The sequence below is a fragment of the Crocuta crocuta genome, unplaced genomic scaffold (genome assembly GCF_008692635.1).
Source record: "Crocuta crocuta isolate KB4526 unplaced genomic scaffold, BGI_CrCroc_1.0 scaffold50, whole genome shotgun sequence".
In the NCBI taxonomy this organism is placed as follows: Eukaryota; Metazoa; Chordata; class Mammalia; order Carnivora; family Hyaenidae; genus Crocuta; species Crocuta crocuta.
This window is the reverse complement of record NW_027527428.1, coordinates 1,379,115-1,389,984: the sequence shown is the minus strand read 5'-3', so window position 1 is coordinate 1,389,984 and position 10,870 is coordinate 1,379,115.

The window sequence follows — 10,870 nt, the reverse complement described above, 5'->3', positions numbered from 1 at the left end:
TAGGCACTAGTCAGACACACCAGGATCCAATGGGCTAATTGTCCCCTCAGCAGGCAAGTCTCAGGGAGCATTTGGAGTTAGAGGGTCCTGGCCATCACCTACCCAAGGCCCTTCCTTCATCAGAGGCAGCCCCTCCGCCACAGAGCTGTGGTTAAACATGTAGCAGCGGTATAGACTTGGGGTCAGGCCAACCTGGGTGACAACCCAGCCTGGCTGCTTGTGACCTGTATGACCTATATGACCAGCATCAAGACCTCAGATTCGCGTGGGGACGAACAATATCGGCTCCAGACTGAAAAGTGAGAAGTCAGGCCAAACACTCAGAAATGCTCAGGAAATGTGTTGTTTCTATTTTTACTGGAAAGCAGAAAGAGAGGAGAGTTTACCACCATTTTACCACTTCTCACATCTTCGGGCGTTTGATCTTAGCCATGCTGGGACTCCCAGGTTTCTGGACGGGGAGCCAAGCAGGGCCGGGCCCGCAGTACCTGAGAGCCAGCTGTGCCGCTAAGAACAATGGGAACTGGGTGTGTGAACACCACGCACGATCCAGGCATTTGGGAAAATAATTAAGTGCTAACTTGTCATTTTTTTTTAATGAAGTTCTGGAGTTAGAGATTTATAATTGCTAATGAACCAGGCTAATAATTAGTTGCTTTATAATAAGGGCGATGATCACTCAGACGGAGGCAGAGAGAGCCAGGCTCTGGCCTAATTTTTCTCCTGTAATTATGTGACAGTCCCAACTGCCTGGAAGTCTTCTCACCCTTCCGGCCTTCTCCTGCACAGAGCCAGGCTTCCCTGGCACTGTCCCCACTTGCCACCACCCTCCAGCTCCTGGACCCTGAGCGCCCATCACTTCTGCCGGGCAGCCGTCTCCTGCTGCCTGTCCTTGATACCCGTGCCCACCCACCCATCCTGAGGGGCACGGTGGGCTGGAGGGCTGGTTCCCACAGCGGGGAGGGCTGGGCTGGGCCGGTGGCCAAGCAGAGGGGGTGGTGATTGAGAAGACTCTCACGATCTGGCTTCTCCCACTCCTGCCCCCTCTACCTTGGACAGTTCCCCAAGAACGGAGCTCCTGCCCTCCCCCACGCTGGCTTGGAGCCAGAGGGAGGCCTACGATAGGACTGTGCCTGTAGCAGGCTGGGAGGGGGCTTGACAATGCCATGCATTTGACTATTCCAGGTGACGGAGTGGAGCAGGTAGCGGGGAAAGAAAGCCAGCTCGGACACCTCTCCGGCGTCAGGAGTCTTCGCGACTTCTCAGAGGCAGAGCCGAAAGGGCTGTGGGTGGGATGTGATGAAATACGGTTTAGAGCCTCAGTCCACCATTACCTGGCTGAGTGAGCTGGGCAAGCCTCTTGGCATCTCAGGACCCAGGTGTGCCTGGGTGTAAAGTGACAGAGCTGGCCTGAGAAGGCTGAGGTCTCCTCCGGCACCGAGCCTCTAGGGCTTGGGGGCTCTGTGACCTTGAGAGCATGCATGGCTGTAAGAAGAACGCAAGAAGACACAAGCATATGCCCCCTCCAGCAGCTCTTGGGACGAAGTGGGGCTCACAGGAAGAGAGGGTCAATGTGAGAGCTGATAGACACAGATCCTGAGGGAGGCCCTCTCTCACTGTTTGCTTGTGGCCCCGGATTTATGAGAACAGACATTTATGCTGCTGGGGGATAGACCGGATCTCCGAGCAGCTGGTGTCTTTATCCTCAGGTGCTCGGCAATGATTTTGCATCAAGCAGGTAAACCATAACCTGAAGAGTTCATTCATTCTTCCTCGATGGGAATGGATATCACTCCACCCCCACCCACACCTCCTGGGGCTTCCCAAGGCTAACGGTGCTCTCTCCGATGAGACTAGGAACTTACGCAGCAGACACCATGCATAGTACACAAAAGATCCAGTCGCCTGATATGAACTTGTACCCTGGGGCCCTCGATAGAATTCAGAGGGGAGGGGGGTTGGTCTGTCAACTTGAATGGGAAAAATACTCCCTTATTTTCACTAACTTTAAATCACATTGATTGCTTCCTTTAATTATGAATATAGGTGAAAAACCACAGGATACCAGCAGCTCTGAAGATGTTTGCCCCAACAGAAAACACAGATATTTTCATATCGTATTACAGCTTGGCAGATATCTCAAAATATTGTTTATGCTCATCACTACTTTGAAATTATGGTAGTTATTAGCCCCGTAGCTAGATCTTGTTTTTTAATGTGTTAATAAAAGAGCACATGAATTACCACATATTCGGTTTTGAAACTACAAATTGCTACAGATTTTTTTTTTTAAGACTCTGATAGCCGTGTTTCAATATAATTGCTTCCCTTTATGAATCTATCTATTCCGTCCTCCCTCCTCCCTCTCTCCACCCCACGCTCAGGATCCACCCTTTCCGCCATCCCTTCCCAACATGGGGTGGGTTGGAGATTTGCGATCGATGAAGACGGACATCCCCTGTTGGAGGCTTGCCACGAACGAGGCCAGAACTTCAGGAAGGAGCAAAGGTGTTATTATGACCCAGGGACGAGGAGGGCGAAGACACCGGAGAAGGCTGGGGCTGAGACCACGGTCCCTTGCTGGTCCCCTGCCGGCTGAGCTCTGAGTGGGGCAGCGGGTGGACAGAATGCCAAACCGGAGCCCACACTCTGGGCTCCCACCACATTCTGGATTCTGTGCACGTTGGATCCCATTGCTGGAACCAGCAGAAGGAAACAGATGGAGTTCTGAGTATGCGAGGCTGTGGGGTTTGGGGGTAGGCAATGCTGTGCCCCCACCCCAACCCACGACCCTTGTTGAATTCCTGCAAGATGGCGGCCAGGATTGCAGAGAGTGCCAGTTGTAGGTCTAACTGGACAGTGAGATTTCTCAGTGCTGACTGTCCTGCCCACTTCCTTCCAAGATAAAGAGCATGTTCCATGAATACACTTTTGTTCATTCATTTGGCAAATATATTGAGAATCTACTCAGTGCGTGACTCTTCAGAGCCTTTGCTATCATGAGCTCAGCATAGAGCTGGGGAGACACCCATTAGGCAAATAGCATGTTCTTAATTAATGACAGTTAATTAATAAATAATAATGACAAGTAATTGATGCTCAGGGCAGTGAATGACTCGAATAGAGACAGTCATGTGTTACGGCAAGCCCAGCTCTCAGTGGGCACCCGGAGACTGCCACTGTTACATGTTACTTGTTTCTGATTTTTCTGTTTTCCAGCAAACGTAAAATTCACGAGTAGCTTCCCTGGGCCTGTAGTGGTTATCATACACCCTGGATTTTTTTCTTTTTCTAGCACAGCTCTGATTTCGAGAATCCTTCTCCTTTGTGCCCATACACCACTGAAATGCCAAGATCCCAGCAATGGCCACGTGTCCCAGATTACCATCTTTGACACACGGTCACACACAGATGCCCTCAGGCCGTGGGTCCTGGTCTGGGGTTTGGAAAATGTACCGTTGGGGGTGTTAGATTCCCTCACCCACCCTTGCTTCCTGCCCCCTCCCGGCTCAACCCTCCCATCCATCTCCGACAGTGCTACGGCAGGAAATGAAAAGTCGTTTCGAAATTAGAGCAAGCAAAACAAAATGCGGAGGTAAAGCTGCAGGAGAAAGGGGTCATATAACACATTCTTGAGCCAAATGGGAAAGAGTGTTTCTTCCCTGCCATTTGTATAGATAATTGAGCATTTTCTGTTCCCTCACCCAGTACAGTCCGTCTTCAAAGACTCTTTGTGTGCATGGGAGGGACTAAGTTGTGAGCAGATGGAGTAATTGGGAAAATTACATGTGGATGTAAAACTCTTACCACTCGGAAGCCGTAGGGCTCGGTAGGGGAGGCCGCCAGCAGCTCCGCTGGTGGGGGTGGGGGGGCTGTGGTTACTTTTGTGTTTCAGGCGAGAACAAAGACCTCTTTACCAATGGCAGGTGTAGAATAGACTTCCAATCCTCTGGGAAAACACCTGACTCACGGTCATGGTCCATAACGACGACAGACAACAGCTTCATTTATTGAACACATACTATGCGCCCGACCCCTTGAAACGTGCTCCTGCATGGATTGCCTCATTTAACCCTAACGGCCCTGTGAAGCATGTACTGTGTGCTTACTGTGAATCTGAGAAAATTAAGGGGGTTCAATGTCTCATTCAACGTCTCACAGCAGGTAAGTCAGGGAGCTAAGATCCAAACCTGCAAGCCTGACCTGGCCTCACTCTGAGCCACTGTAAGGTGCTATTAAGGGCAGGGACACCCCCAAATTCAGTAAGATCTAGGCAGAGAGAAGGGACAAACTCTTAGGCAGATGTTTAGAAAGAGCATAACGTAGCCTGGCCAAGCCTGACTGGGAAGAAAAGGGATACTGACCCTTGTGTGTATCTCACCTGTGCCTGGTATTGTGCCAGAAGTTTCACCTATACTTTAATTCCGTTCTGGGCACAATCATATGAGGTAGGTATAATGATCCCCCTTTTGCAGATGAGAAAACCAAGACTGTATCATAACTTAAGATTATAGTCCGTACAGGAAGAACCGGCCTCCTGACTCTAATGCCGGTATTCTATTCACTCTTCCATTTGGCAAGCCAGCAGGGAAGGGAGAGGCAGGAGGTTGGTAAAGAACAAGTAGCAGAAGCATCCAAAATTTAAATTAGGAATTGGCTCCAGATTGCCTCCCCCAGGAAGCCCACAGAGATTGGCATTCATCTGCTTTGGTTTAACACCATGTGAGGGCCTTGTGCCCAGCTGATGGATTAATGAACACTTGTTGAAACTAGCGGAAAGGTGATTGCGTTCACGCACACCGATTTTGCTATTATCTTAAAGAGAGCAGATGCTCTCTCCTGACTGGGGTCACCCCGCCCATCTCTTTGGCCCGGGTTCGTTTCTGTCTGTCTCTCGCTTTCCTGCCTTCTCTCATTAAGAACTAGAAGGGAAATATGCTACTCTGATTTCTCCAGCTGCCTCTGCGCTGCTGTTGAGCTCCAGAGCACAGTATTTAAATCCCGTTAAATAACCTGTTTTCATGGGCAATCACAGCCAGGTTAGTAAATTCCCCACACGCTCACTCTTTAGACAGAACCGGCATCCCAGGTCCGCAGAAAATTGGCCATTGTCCTTTAATGGTGGAATTGAACAGCGCAAATGGTTGCACTTTAAAAGAAAGTTGTTCCCATTCAGACAAAAAGTTCAGCCTACTGCTCTGGAAATTTCCAGTTCATGGCCCATTTCTCTCCAGGTATAAAGGAGAAAATAAGTACCCGTGCAAGGCAAGTGATTAATTTCAGCCAGCATGTTGGAGGCGCCTGCTGATGGCTGGCTCTTGGGCTCCTAATAGATGGTCCCTGCCAAGTGTGTGTGTGTGGGGGGGGTGGTGGGGGAGGGGGTCCCATCTCCGGGATTTCAAACTGGAAACTTTTTGGCTTCCAAGTGGCTTTGAGGTATAGAAGGAGTAAACCTCTTCTCATGCTCCTGAGAATGGAGAGGCAGTCAGTGGGAGAGGCTGGTGGGCAGTTATTCAAGTTTTCCTAAATCTTGGTGCCTTTGACCCTGGCTTCTCACCACCACCACCTCCATGACTTTATGAGGCACCGCCACGTGTGTGGCCCGGCATTAAGGGGACTGTGGACGGGTGCCAGGAGCGGCATGGGTTTGCACGTGCCGGGAAATTCAGTAGAACCTGTTGTTGTTTCTGAGATGGCTCAGAAGATGTCCAGATTGCCTGGTTGCTGGAGCATGGTCCCCTGGCATTAGGTCGCTAGTTTTTCTTACACCCAACAGCCCCGGGAAATGGCATCGCCTTCCCCCATTTGCCCGAAACCAATTACATCTTGTGAATCTGTCATCTGTTAAGCTGTATAACGGTCCCAAATCTGGTGGCTTAAAACAACAACCGCTCACTCAGTTTTGATTCCACAGGCTTCTAATTTGGGCTGGAATCAGCTGCTCTGAGTCTTTCTCTTTGTGGACCAGGCTTCTCTGAGCTCAGGAGCCAGGGGCTGGCTGGTCCGGGAGGCTCAGCTGGAATGACTGGGGCCCCTCCCCGTGTCGTGGCTCATCTTCCGTGAGCTGGTCGGGCTCGTCTGTAGATGGTCTCAGCTTCAGGGAGCAAGAGCAGAAGCTTTGTGCCTTTATGGAGGAGGGCACCTGTGGGGATGAGCACCGGGTGTTATATGGAAACCAACTTGACAATAAACTATTTGTGAAACATTAAAAAAAAAAAAAGAAGCTTTACGCCCTTAGAACTGAACCGAACTGAGAAGCTGTTCCTTCTATCACATTGCATTGTCTTCCTTGGCCAAAGCAAGACGCAGGGCCAGCCCAGAGCCAAAAGGTGGGGTAGCAGGTTGAACAGCATCCCTCCCAAGTTCATGTCCACCGGGGACTTCAGAATGCGACCTTATTTGGAACTGGGTCTTTGCAGGTGTAATGGAGTTAAGGTTCCCCAGAAAAGATCATCCAGGTCTGAGGATGAGCCTTAACCCCGGTGGCTGGTATTCCTGTAAGAAGAAGAGAGGACACAGGGACAAAAAGCCATGTGGCATCAGAGACAGAGATTGGCATGCAGCCTAGGAATGCCCAGAAGTAACCGCAGCCACCCACGCCAGGAGAGGCAAGGGAGTGGCTTGTCCCCTAGAGCCTTCAAAGGGAGCGTGGCCCTGCCGACACCCCATAAATGTGAGAGAATGAATTCTGTCGCTTAAGCCACCTAGGTTAGGGTCATTTGTCGCAGCAACCCTGGGAAAGTGATTCGGGCGGGAGAAAGAGCCCATCGCATGTTGCAAAGTCACACCACGAAGGCTGCGGGAGATGGAGGGAGCGGAGCCACATTTGCAGTCTTGCACCTTGGCTTCCCAGGCTTTGCCGCGTTCCTGGCAGGTACTCTTAAACCGAAGGACGCCAGGCGCCAGACATCCCTTCACCAGGCAGGTGCTATTCGGCCCCAGGCTCCAGAGGGAGTGCGGCTCTGGGTGCCGACGCCCCTGCAGCTGCAGATTCCCCGCCACACGCAGCTCCACACCGCCTACGTCTCGGCAGGGGAAGGCAGACAGCCAGGAGATCAAGGCCGGCGACATGCCAGGGACAGTCCCGTGCCGCTGGGGCGTGTCCTCCATGCCTCGGGTCCCAATGGCCTGAGATGACCAGCCAAGACCCCTCCCCAGACCCAAGTCGGTGCCCCGCGCACGGGAAGTCTGCCTTTGGATTGACTCAGACCTCATGCTGGGAAGGGGGTTCTTGTCCCGCCAGTTACTCAGAGAGAAGCTTGCTCTCTGGGGAATTCAGACCATAGCTCCTGCGCAGTTATCCACATGTTCTCCGAATCCCCATCTGGCGCCCGCATGCGCGGTGTGGCAGATCGGGCACCGGGTGTCCGGAGCCTGCCCTTGAGAGCTGGCACTGAGGCTGTCGCGATGGGCTGGGGTACAGACACCACCAGGCACACCAGGGTGTGGAAGTTACCGCCTGGGCATGAGCAGGCTGCTGGGGGTGGGGGGGCGGGGGCTGCGGGGACCACGCCCAGGTTTCTTCCTGCAGGACCCTTCCTCCTTCCAAGTTCCTAAGCACTGAATCAGGCAGCGAGTTTCAGTGTTGAACCGCGATGCATGAGGCAGACACGGAGCCTGCTTCGTGGGGCTTTCACACCAGTCGGGGAAACGAATAAGTAGACAAGAACGAACCCTCGTTAGAGCAGGTGGAGGGGCCAAAAAGGGGTCAGAGAGGTGGTGTGGGAAAGGGTTGCTGGGGGGGGGGGTGAGTGGGAAGAAGGTGGTATTTGAGATGAGACATGAGGAATGGGGCATTCGATATTAAACAATGTCCCCAAATTCCTGTTCTTCCCAGAACCTCAGAATATGAACTTATTTGGAAACAGGGTCATTGCCGATGTAATTGGTCGAGATGACATCATACCGGAGGAGGGCGGACCCTTAATCCCTTATGATCGGTGTCCCGGTAAGAGGAGAGACAAGCCATGCGTGCAAGAAAGGGGGTCATGTGGCCATGGAGGCAGAGATAGGAGCGGTGCAGCCGCAAGCCAGGAGCTTCCAGCAAGTCCCAGAAGCTGGAAGAAGCAAGGGAGGGTCCTTTAGAGACCTTGATTTCAGCCTTCCAGCCTCCAGAACCGTGAATGAATCAATGTCTGTGGTTTTAAGGCACCGAACTGTAGCATTTTGTCACCGCAACGACAGGCACTAATACAACTTCGGAGCATTCGGGGCAGAGCGGAGACAGTCCGACGCCCTCGGACACAGAGGCTGGGCCCNTGGAGAGTCATCACAGGCTTTTAAAAGAAGGAAGAAACAGGATTTGAAGTTTATTTTTAAAGATCACACCAGCTGCTCTGTGAAGAGTAGATTTGAAAGAGACAGGAGTGGAGGCAGCACAGCCACTCCGGGCCACAGTCAGAGCTCCTCAGGTGGTCGGACACGGAGCCCCCCACGGGGGGCCGCAGCCCCTCCCCAAGCCGCGCATCCCGGAGCAGCGAAAGCGCATGCCCACACAGACTCTTGCACGAAACTGTGCACACCAGCATTGTTCACAATCGCCGAAAGGCGGAAACGACTCAAACGTCCATCAACTGATGAACGGACGAAAAATCCGTGGTCTATTCATACAACAGAATATCATTTGGCCGTAGAAAGGGATGGAACGCTGGCGCCGCCCCACAGCATGAACCCACTGAAATCTCGGTAACACTGTGCCGAATGGAAGAAGCCGGTTGCAAAGGATCCCTTGTTGTGTGATTCCATTTGTACGAAATCTCCAAACAGGCAAATCCATAGAGACAGTATAATAGGGGTTGTCTAGGGCTGGAGGGATGGCCTTGGGGGGTGACGGCTCAGGAGATGGATGTGGTGGTGGGGGCAGGAAGATCAAAGCTGGAATTTGGACATATAAAATTTAAGTGACCCAAGCGGAAACGTCAGAAAGACGGTAGAATATATAGGGTCGGAGACATGAACTTGTACAGAGAAGTATTTAGGACAAGGAAATCATCTAGAAAATACTCAGTCAGGAGATAAAAGAACCCAGGCGCCTCAGGATTCCAACTTCAGGAAGCTGGGTGGCGGACGTAGTGGAGGAGAAAGCACAGGAGATTTTGAGGACGCATCCACAGAAGTGGGACCCAGAGCAAGAGAAGAGCGTTTCAAGATGAAGGAGACCCAGGGGTTGGTGGGTTGGTGACTGGGTCCTTGGCAACATGCACCTTGCTGACGCCCCGATGAGACGCCTTCAGCGGTGGGACAGAAGCCAGATGAATGCAGGCTGAACAGAGAAAAGGGACCAGGTGCTTACGGCAGCCTCCACAACATCGGTCAGCGATGTGCGGGTCAACACAATGTGCTCGAGCCGTGCGACAGAATACTACTCGGCCGTAAAAAGGAAAGAAGTTCAAATGTGCGTGACACCATGAGTACATCTTGAAAGCATTATGTTAAAGAGGTCAGACACGGAGGCCACGTATTGCACGACTCCACGCACGTGAAGTGTCTCCATTGAGAAGTTCACGGACAGAGCAAGTCACATAGAGATTACCATGGGCTGGAGGGTTGGGGGGAAGACTGAGGCATCATTCATTACCTCACCATTGCCGAATTTGTTCGGGAGGGTGAAAAAGTTCCGGAAAAAAGCGGGGGTGATGGTTACGTATTTGAATGTGCTTTATGCCACCAAGCGGTATGTTTAAACTTGATGAAAACGGCCGATATGACGTCACGCATATTTTACCACAATAAAAATCAATGTCGAAGAAGTGAGTGAGAGGTGACAACACATTGGTGGCGAGGGTAGGCCAGGAACTTTGGGAAGGGATGCCAGGAAAGGAAGCAGAGACGCAGAGCAGAAACTTCAAGGAGGTTGGGGCTCATTTGGAAACAGCATGTGCGCGCACAGGGGGAAATGAGTCATTCCAGTAAGGGGGGGCGGCAGGGAGGGCGCAAGTTCCCTTGGATGTCTGCGCGCAGGGCATCCTTAAATTCTGCGCCCTGGCACCTGTGTGCCCCGCCCGGCCCCAGCCTTCTGTCCCGCTGGGAACTTCCCCGGGCTTCTCCCACCCTGGGTCAGCGGGACGTCTGTCCAGCCAGCTGTGACGAACCTGCATTTGCCATCTGGGCTCTTGTTTTCGCTGTCGGGCCACTGAGTCCTTTTCTAAGCTGGAAACTGCCGAGGGCAAGGATTTTATTTTTCTGTCTTCCTGGCGCACGGGCAGAGAGGTGCCTCTGGTCCACAGATCATTAGGAAGGGACTTCCAGCCCCGCCCCCCCCAACCCCAGGTGCTCTAGCTGTAACATCTTCTTCCTCCCAGGGCCGCATCCTCAGGTCCCCTTCCCCGGCCCCAGCCCTGTCCCCCATCCTCCACAGACACCCCCTCCTGTGTTCTGATCCTTTGGACTTCCAGAAACGGTTCCTTTAACAGTGCCAGCTTCAAAACCCTCACTCAGGACCCCACTCAGCTGAGTCCACTCTCCCCGTCCCAGCACCCCGCCCCTCCCCCACCGGCAGCCGACTCTGGTCTGAACCAGAGTTCTCAGCCTGGGCACTGTGGACATTCGGGGCCGGGTCACTCTTTGGGGGCGTTTAGCAACCTCCCTGGCCTCCACCCACCTGATGCCAGTGGCACTCACCCCAGTTGTGCCAGCCAAGCGCGTCTCCAGACCATCGGCCCTTGGCCTCCGGGAGCTATCGTCCAGACTGAAGGCCTTGACCTCCACCTTCTGCCTGCCCCTTCCTCAGCTGGAGGAGGAGATGACCCCGGCTTTCAGCCCCTGCAGCTTGGCATTCGTTCCCCAGGCTCCCTTCCTTTTCCTAACTGTTCTCTAATTGCCTCATTTGCATAAACCCGCTCTCCTCCGGGCCTGCTGAGTAATTCCTGGC